Source organism: Otolemur garnettii, unplaced genomic scaffold (assembly GCF_000181295.1).
Source record: "Otolemur garnettii isolate 467f Iridium unplaced genomic scaffold, OtoGar3 scaffold00046, whole genome shotgun sequence".
In the NCBI taxonomy this organism is placed as follows: Eukaryota; Metazoa; Chordata; class Mammalia; order Primates; family Galagidae; genus Otolemur; species Otolemur garnettii.
The window spans coordinates 4,287,824-4,298,353 of record NW_003852441.1 but is presented as its reverse complement, the minus strand read 5'-3'; positions in this window follow the sequence as shown (position 1 = coordinate 4,298,353).

Genomic DNA, 10,530 nt, shown 5'->3' with positions numbered 1-10,530 from the left:
GCACACAGCAGGTACAGTTACAGACCCGCACACAGGAGGTACAGTTACAGACCCGCACACAGCAGGTACAGTTACAGACCCGCACACAGCAGGTACAGTTACAGACCCGCACACAGACCTCTTGTTGCGGAAATTCAGGAAGGTGTGTTTGCACAGCCTGAATATTTAAGGCCCTCTACAAATGGAAGACATTATCATTAGTCCATAGCCTAGGTGCACAAACTAATCTCCCTGGATAATTAGGAGAGTGACTAGTCAAGTTCCCCATCCTGCCCTGGAGAAACAGGAATCAGGCACCGACTTGCTGGTATACTGTAATCCGTGCTGGTGCGCTGGCACGCTGCCTCTCCCCTCAAATGATTCCAGAAAACAGGAACCTGTTGCCACATGCAGAAGGCATTCAGGTACCAGCTGCAACCGTGAACTGGCAGAAGCAAGAGCGCCCCTCATTATGCAATTATCCATAATTAGGTGCTCGTTACCACTTTATCACCGGGAGCAGCACCCACCTGCGCAGGGCTGTCGCGGGGGCTGGCAAACAAGTGAAACAGTGGCTCGCTTGTTCACTAAGAACGTGACATCTCAAATCGGCCGTTACAGCCTGCACAGGGGTGAGGCCTGGCCAGTGCTCAGACCGACGCAGATACAGAGAGGCCGGCTGTTTAAATTACGTAGATGCAACAGTCTCTGTGTTCACTTCGGGTAGACGCACGATAAAGAATGAGGAAAGAGGAAACGCTACTTTGCCCTCAGCTGAGAAATAGTTTACATTCAGAACAAAGCTTCCTGAAGCCAGAAATGGGGGATGAACCTGTGAAAAGTCAGACGCTCAGAGTTTGCGTTACTTTTTCTTTGTAAAAAGAAGTCTTCTAAGTACTTTCTGGACCCAAATGAAGAGCTAGGACCCCTTGCCTCCCGCCATACAGCAGCTAGCAAACCGCGGATGTTGGGCACACATTTCAGCAAGTGGCTGCAGAGGGGGATAAACATAATGTTCGTAAAATTAGCTTTAATGCGAAGAAAAGGTACATGTGATTATCTCCTTAAATACTCGTAAGGCACCAGGAAAACACACGTCTAAGCATTTAAGTTAACTGTATAAGAAATGGGGCTACCTTTCATGGTTAAGTGGGCACAGTTCTACCCAAACTGTGGAATCCGAATCAGTAAGGGTTAACAGGCACAGATCCAAGGCAGTGAAGCGCTTTCAAAATCTCAGTTTTCCCTAAAATAAAACTATTGGGGTTACTCATGTCCCAGAAATAATTGATACTTGCAGAAGAATCCATTCTTCCTTGCCTTCCAGAAAGGAGGAAGCATAAGAGTAAATTTATTCATTTATGTACTAAAATACATTCTAAAACTCTAATAAGTAAAAGGCTCACTGCTGCAGCTCCCATGGATACAGAAACACATCTATTAAATTGCAAGTTTAGAATCAGCCTTAAATTAGCTGGGCATTGTGGCGGGTGCCTATAGTCCCAGTTACTTGGGAGGCTGAGGCAAGAGAATCACTTAAGTCCAAGAGTCTGAGGTTGCTGTGAGCTGTGACTCCACAGCACTCTACCAAGGGCAACATAGTGACACTCTGTCTCAAAAAAAAAAAAAAAAAAAAAAAGAATCAGCTTCAAAATATCACCTATAGGGATTCTGGGGTTATAGTGGTTATGTTTGTACAACTTCGTGAATATATTTTAAAAAATCATCTAATTTTACTTTATGTATACATAAATAAAGATGAAGTTGACATATGATAAAGGTGACACTTCTGAGATATTTCATAGTTAATATTGTTTCAAGTGGATTGATATTGAAGGAAAAATAAAACATTGCCTTACTTATTATATCAAATTGATTGAAAAATATATAACACACATTGAAAAAAAACACATATTTTAAACAACACTCCAAGCAAACTATTTTTTGTTACCTTGTATGGAAAGGACTTTTAAAGCATTACAGAAATCCTTTAAATCAAAACTTATGATTTTAATGACATAATTTAAAACTCATATTCTACATAGCAACAGAAATGTGAAAGACCACACCAAAGTTAAGGCAGACAGTGTAAGGGAAGGAAAAATTTGCAACATGTGATGAAGGAGTAATTTTTGTGACATTCATAATTTGCCAGATCAATTGAAAGATATTTAACCCACTAGAAAACTAAAATAGTATGAGTGTTTATAGAAATAAACTCAGTAGCCAATGAATGCATAAAGTCTCATTCATAACAAAGGAGGGAATTTTTGTCACCTATACAATGCCAGTTTTTACCTATCAGAATGATAAATATTAAGATTGACAAGAGGTAAAAAACAAACAAAAAAACATAGCCTCTCAAATCAGACTACCTGGTTTCCAGGCTTGGTTGCAGCACTTACCAGCTGTGTGACCTCAAACATATTACTTAACTTCTCTGTGCTAGATTTCTCTTCTAGCACAGGGAATACTAGTCCCTATCTAAGTCACAAAATTGTGAGGAAAATAGAATGAGGTAACATACAAAAAAAATGCTTACAAAAGAGCTTGCTTGACACATAGAGTATACTAAATAAATGACAGTTATAAAGCCATGTGGAGAAATAGATACCATTTTAATCTGTGGGAACATACATCAGAACAATCTTTTTTGGAGGTCAGTTAATGATACCTACCCATATTTAAAATACACATATCCTAAGCAATAATTCAGCAATGCCACTGCTAGCATTCAGCCATACAGATATATTCATAAAAGTGTACGGAATTGCCTGCCCAGAATTGCTCACTGCAGTACTAGTAATCAATCACAAAATGAGAAACAGCCTTGTCTGTCAATATGGAAGTGGTTATTGGAAGGTGATGCCAATCTCAAATAGAACAGAGATTGTTATGAATGAACTCCTAAAAAGAGGTCTCAACGGTGTTTTGAGTGAGCACAAAGAAGGTACGAGATTTTTACATAGGATAAGGATGAACTTGTTTGTAAAATTTGAAATACATCTATGCATTTTTAAGGGAAAAGAACTAAATGATGTTTATCTTTTTCTCTCTTTTTCTTCCTGTGAAGAATTTAGATTGTATTTCTAATGATATGTGCGTTCTTTAAATTCTCCTTCTAAAAAGGAAAAATAAACAGGCTTTTGAAGGACACCAAGATAGGATCATGTGTATGGAAAGGGAGTCCAGGCTTGGGGTAGCAGTGACCAATCCTGGAAATTCAAAGGCATGTAAACCCAAGGGAGGAAGGTTTTACAGTTGCCATGGCAAGTGCAAAGCTCCTCAACCACCAAGGGGATCCTTTATCACATGAGACTGGCTGTTCCAGGTGCTCAGGGAGGCCGGGCAAGGCACAGGGAGGCTCCCAGGCTTGGTCACTGCCCTTGAGCCCAAAGTGGAGATCAGTTTCTCTTGTCTTCAAGAAAACATAGAAATACGAACAATGACCACATCGGTATGACCAGCATGAACGGGAGACCAGAGGATGCTTCTCCCAAGAATCCTGGAGAGCAACACGGGGAGGGGAAAGAGCCTCCAAAACATGACTGAGATTTAATGTCCCTGCCCACAGAAAAATGGGTTCAGTTTCCAGGGATTAGAAAATAAGGATTTTAGAACACTCCCACATTGCTGGCAGGACTGCAAACTAAAATGACCTTTTTGGAAGGAAGTATGGACAATCCTCTAAGAACTCAAACTAGACCTCCCATCTGATCCTGCAGTCCCATTGCTAGGCATCTATCCAAAAGAAAAAAATCCTTTTATCATAAGGATTTTTTGCACTAGACTGTTTATCACTGTTCAATTTACAATTGCCAAAATGTGGAAATGGTCTAAATGCCTATCATCCTAGGAATGGATTACCAAGCTATGGTATATTTATACCCATGAAATACTACTCAGCCATTAAAAAAGATGCAGACTTTATATCTTTTGTATTAAAGTGGATGGAAGTGGAACATGTTATTCTTAAAGCATCACAAGAATGGAGAAGCAAGAATCCTATGTACTCAGTTCTAATATGAGGACTATTGTTGACCTAGTACACAGTAGGGGGTGTGGGAAACCGGGGCAGGGATAGGGAAGGAGAGAAGCGGGTTGGGGGTCATGGGGTGTGATGCACTTCATGGGGACAGGACACAGTTGTAATTATCTCAGGGACTTTACCTAACAAATGCAATCAGTGTAACCTGGTTCTTTGTACCCTCAATGAATCTCAATAACAAAAAAAAAAAAAAAAGAGAGAGAGAGAGAGAAGGATTTTATTTTCTACTTTACTATATTCTTTGGAACATTAATATATAATACTAGTAATATAGACACCTATGTATTTATAATATATAGAATTGTTAAAGAGAGAAGGTTAGTATGGAAGAAAACATTACGGGATTTGAAAACAGAGTACTGTTTCTTTGGGTGGGTGATACCTTCTCCACGAATCTGTCTGTAATCTGGAGACAGCACCTCACTTACTCCTTGGGTTGTTGTCTGAGGTTGTCTGTTGTCTTGTGAGGTTGTCTGAGATCTATTGGAAGAAACGATTAATGCCTCATATGCTGTTCTTCCAAGGTGTGGTCCCTGGGCATCAGGATAAGACCAGGGGGTGGGGGAGGAGGAAGAAAATGAAGGGGGATTTCAGTAATGCTCAGCTGCCCTGTAAGAGGAATTATATTTTCTCTGGCTAGTTATTTTGCTTGGAAAGCGTGTTCCCTAAATATTCATTCTTCACTTTTAAGTATGCTCTACTATGTAGTCTATCCTGTAGGTGGGGAACCTGTGGCCTCACCCCCACATGAGGCCCTCTAGATCCCCAAGTGTGGCCGCTGGTGGAATCCAAACTTCACAGAACAAACGCCTTTATTAAAAGGGGCAAAGCAGAGAAAGATGAAGCTTTTCTTGCTTCATTTAGTGCTTAAAAAAGAACGATATTGAAATCAGAAGGTCACAGGTTCACCACCCCTGCCTGGGCACTGCTAATTCCTATGATCTTGTTTTAAGTAACCCCAAGTCCCATAGTTCTTATCACCCTCTAATAAATTTACATGTTACATTTATGTTTTTACTGGTTGACTTCTCTACATGCACACCCATACGTAAACACACACGTGCATACACATACACACACAAATACCCCCACCGGTGTGTAAACTGCGCTCAGGAAGAAATTTTGTTCTGCTCATGGATGTATCTCAAGTATTTAGAACAGTGTGGACCACACACCACCTGCTCAAACATTTACAGAATGCAAAAAGTGGTGAATGTCACCCGTGTTGCTGTCCAGAATTCTTGGGGGAAGCATCCTCAGGTCTCCGGTTCATGCTGGTCATACCGATGTGGTCATTGTTCGTATTTCTATGTTTTCTTGAAGACAAGAGAAACTGATCTCCACTTTTGGCTCAAGGGCAGTGACCAAGCCTAGGAGCCTCCCTGTGCCTTACCTGGCCTCCCTGAGCACCTGGAACAGCCAGTCTCATACGTGATACCCTTCAAAGTTACAATCTTCTCATTTTTGTTACCATTACAAGAATGATTAGTGATTTTTATCTCTTTGGTGGGAAAGAGTCCAGACCCATCACAGTGACGAACAAATCTGACCTTTCATTCACAGTCCTCTCTGCCAAGAGCAGTGCACGTAACCTTGGAAGTCACTTCACCCTCTGGCATCAGCATAGGAATCTAAGACCTCGATCTTTAATATCTCACTTTCAATAACTTCCTCTGAAAGTGCAGATGCCAAATGCTGGCTGCGTGTTGTGTGTTATCTTTCCTAGAGATGTTAACTAAGAGAACGAGGGTAGGAGTCGTCTCTGGTTGGGAAAGGAAGAGGCTGGACACCAGATGCCCTGAAGGGAAGTGATGTCTGCCAGCAGAGAGGTATCAACCAAGTGAACCAAGGCAGCGATTAGAAAAGAGAAAACAACCTTAAAGTGAGACTTTACAACTCCGGCTGCTCCATTTGCCCTTTGCCATAAACATGACAGAGCTGGGTTAAGGTTTCTGATCCCTATTAGCCATTAGCATTAACAACAAAGATGAAAGAACCGAAGGGTAATTTTTGTCACTGGAATCTGAATTTATTTTCCTTTGCTGAAATTAGTGGTTAACTGATGGCAAGATCTATACCAAGGAGGTCATGTTTCTAGCCAACATTTCCTAAAGCCATTAGCTATCAGTATCCCCTCCCCAAACACACACTCCATAAATTTGAAAGCTGGAGTCTGACAAGACAACAGAGAGGGGGAAACCCACCCTTCCTCACATTATCTTACATCTATCTTTTAGAAGCAGATGTTAGCCTATCTCCTGTAACTACCCAACAGGAGGCAACCTAAGAAGAGACCACGTATTGAAGCTTTAGTGAAAAAAATCCTTTTAGTTTTTGATCCTTTCCTTTTCCAGAAATACTGACAGTTGCTGGGAACCATTATCTTCTTACCGAGGTTTAAATGTGACTTAGATGTCATAGGTTACCTTTAAGCTAAGTTTCAACTGAAAAGAAAGAACAAAGAAAGTTTGCTTATTTGTTTCAAACAAAGAAATTGGGTGGAGTGGTCCTAAAAGACTCTGTTTATTCCATTTTAGTCCAAGGAAGGTCTTTAATCCCACCCCCTGCTTCTAAGAGTCTCAGTAAAGATAATAATTTTCTAAATGGTCTTTTTATTAGGCTGTCTTTTTAATAGCCTAGCACTAGCTTTTGAGGAGTAATAGAAACCAAGGAAGGCTGCTGACCATTTACGGAGTACCTGTTGTTTAGAGGACGCTGTACTTTCATACACACTGCAATTTATAATAATTCACTCAATCTTACTCTTTGACAGAAATTACTCCCATTTCACAGATGAAACTCTTGCCTAACTTTACCAAACAGCATCATGCACTGAACTGAAGACCTGAATATAAGAACCATTGATTTAGACCTTGCTCAACTTATTGATGCTTCTGCTGGGTATACCATCATACCTCTGATTTTTATTCATTCAAAAAATATTTGTTGAGCTTCAACTGTTATTTCAAGCACAGTGCAATGTTAAAAACATGGAAGTTATTAAGATTACATCCCTGGGTGGTGCCTGTGGCTCAAAGGAGTAAGGCACTGGCCCCATATGCCAGAGGTGGTGGGTTCAAACCCAGCCCCAGCCAAAAACCACAAAAGAAAAAAAAAGAATCCATTCTTTATTTTCATAGAGCATTTAGTATATTGGGAAAAAATATTAAACAGGGTTATGTAAATAGATACGTGATTCTAGAATTGTGATGAGAGGTGCCGTGAAGAAACAGTCCAAGGTGAAATGAGACTAAATGAGAAAAAAAGTTTAGTCTGATCTCCAAAGGTTAAGAAGGGGCATGATCTGGCAGAACGTGTACTGCCAGAAAGCCCAGTGTAGAAATAGCACACATGAAGAACAGAGAAGGCAGAGAGGCCAGAGTGGCTGGGAGTCATTATTGGTTAGAGTTTGGGAGATGAAGCTACGTCAAGGTAAGAAGAAGCCAAATCATGGGGAGGTAGCTGGTCATGAAAATAATTTGGAAAACTATCATTAAATCACTGGGGAGCAATAGGGGAATTTTAAGAGCGATGTGGCGATTGATTCTCACTCTTTGATGAGTTTGGAGAGAAGTCTGTGTATACGTGCACACATGTGTGTTTGTGCATGTGTGTATGTACCTGTGTTTCCAGGCTTTGCTAGCTAGATAAAGGAGAATAGAAAGTGCCATCTGTTAATCCAGGTTTGAGTAAATGGGTGTGGTGTCAGCTACTGAAAAGGGGAAGTTGAGGCAAAAGGAGATTAGAAAGAGATTTGGGGGAGGATGGGCTTCAGAGTTCAGTTCCAAGTATGTTGAGGTAGAGCTGATTTAGCAAAGCCAGTGGCACATGGCCACTTGACTGTGTGATGGGGAAGTTCAGAAGAGGGGTCTGGACGGGTGAGAGGAAGTTGGGATTGTAAGGACACAGTGCAATGATTAACAGTAAGGTTTTGGAGTCAAGTAGCTTGGGTCCTAGCTCTACACCTTCTTATGTAACCTTAGGCAAATTGCCTTACCCTTGTGTAACTCTATTTTTTTTTTTTTTTTTTACGTAATGGAGAAATTGTTAGCATAGTTTTTTTTTTATGATGAGTGACTGATAAGCTAATACATGCAAAGTACTTGATAAATCTTATTAGTTTTATTGTTGCTAGTAGCAATAGCGGTTTTTTTATAGAGAAGTTATTTAAATGCGAGAAACTGATTGATGAACTTGCCCAAGGAGAGAATAGAGCAGGAAGGCAGGTGAGCTCCAGTTGGTAAGAACTGAGTAGAAGAGGATGTGTCAGAAAAGTTAATTGGGAGGTAGGTGCCAGAGAAATAAGAGAAAGGAGAGTGTGGTGTTGCAGAAGCCAAGAGAAAAGAATGTTCTAGAAGTATGGATGAGTCAACTGAATGCACAAATTCAGATTAAAATATCTCAGATTTAGCCATACAGAGTGCACCAGTGACCCTGCCTGACACAGTTTCAGTGGAATGGCAGAGTGTAGGATTGGGGGTCTGGGAGGTGGATGTGGAGACAGTGCATGTCTGCAGCTGTTGAGGAAAGTGGGGTGCAGAGTGCGGTGAGAGCTTACTAAGGTGGGAGGGACTGGAGCAAGTTTGAATACCAAAGATAATAATCAAGAGGGAGAGAGTACAAAAGTGACAGAGAGGAAGATGATAATGCGTGGGAGTGGGAGCGGTAACGCCATCACTGAGGAGGAGGGGGTGCAATTGGTCTTGGATTAGAGGCCAGTCCTCCACTGTAACCCAAGGGAGAAAACGAGTGCGGAGGTAGCTGGTGTGCAGCTGTGATGAGAGAAGCTAGTCTTTAGTGGAGGTGGGAGGCAAAGGCGTACGGAGAGACAAAGCTATGCACAGTCACTACAGAATGCAGAACACACCAAGAGAAGCATCGTGGTTCTGGGGAGGCTCCCTTGAAATCGTTGCTTATCCATTTATCAGTCCTGAGTTTCTTCTTTGCTCCGGGCTGCTCTTGGGGTGAGGCTGGCTCTCTCAGGCTTGGGATTTTCTTGGTTGAGCGCAGTGGAAGAACAGACGCATGAGGGAATGCTTAGAATTTGCAAGATTTAGTAGAATGAGGGCTGAGGCATGCCTGAGGTGTGACCAGGTAAGAAAGGTTGAGGAAATATTCTGAGAAAAGATGGGAGTTTATTTACTATGGGAAAAGTTGCAGAAGGCACAGTGGAAATGTGGGAGGAAATGAAGTCGTGGGACTTTAAGATAGAAGAGAAATAACTCAGGACAGTACAGGAAGGTAGGAGTGGATGTGCTCGGGGATAAAACCTGTGTGAGGTTCAATTAGCTGTTGTGAGTCAGTGAAATAGACTCCCCATTGTCACCAGCACCCATAACTGCTGGTGCCTCTGATCTGCCCTCCTGTATGCACAGCCATGGGGGGGGCTTAGATGGAGTTGCCTCTGTGAGAAGTGTTGGGGTGGGTGGGGGAAGAGTAGTCTTCAGTCCAAGTCACTCCCAGCCCTGGCCATCAAAACTCTTAAATAGTAACCCCCGCACACACACATACCCTGCTCTGCTGTCTTCCACCCGGCCAAATCTGAAACACCAAGGAAGGCCCCTCCTGGTTCTCCTGGCTTTAATGGGGGTTTTCTGCACCATCCTCTACTCATGGTATTCTACATATATTTCATACAGAGTCTGTATTTTATTTAATCTGTCCCCTATTTCCATGTGTCCTAATCCCCTCCTTTTATTAAATCTGTCCCCTATTTCCATGTGTCCTAATCCCCTCCTAATTTGCTCCTGTCAATGTTGTTTGCAATAAACATTCCTGTACATATCTTTGTAGGACTATACAGAGTTCTATCAATAAGATAAACCCCCGAGAGTGAGTCAGAGTTAAAAGATATGTGGGGTTTTGTTTCAAAGGTAGGCAAACTACTGTCCAAAAATATCTACTCCAGTCATAACTAGAAGAACAAATTTGTTTCCTTGCACTTTTTGGTAACACTAGGTCTTGGTAAGCTTTATACATACCTACGTGCTTGTGCCGATCTGATAGGAGAAAATGTGGAAACGCAACATTTGATGTTATATCTGTTTACTGAATGGGGACATTTTCACTGGCCACCTTTTTGCCTGTAGGCTGCCATTTTATATATCTTTCTCATTTCCCCAAGGGGTAATTACTCATTGGCTTATTGAGTTATACCAGTACTTTATGCATTAAGGAAATTAGTCTCTGTCATGGTTATTTCCACAGTTTGCAATTTGACTTGCATGAAGTGTGATCTCATTTGTATGTGCTCCTTCTTTTAAAGGCAACCATATGCTTACATGTGTGTACAAACTTCCTTGATGCACAGGAGAAATTTAACAGTTTAAAACTGTAGGAAGAGAATGAGCTTAGCTGTTCACTTTACACCAATCTGTACCATGATTTTCAAACTCTCTGTGTTGCTCTTGTAACTGTAAAGGCCACACTCCTCCCTCTCTCTCTCTCCCCCTCCTTCCTGCCTCTCCTTTCCTCTCTCTCCCCCTCCCTCCCTCTCTCTCTCT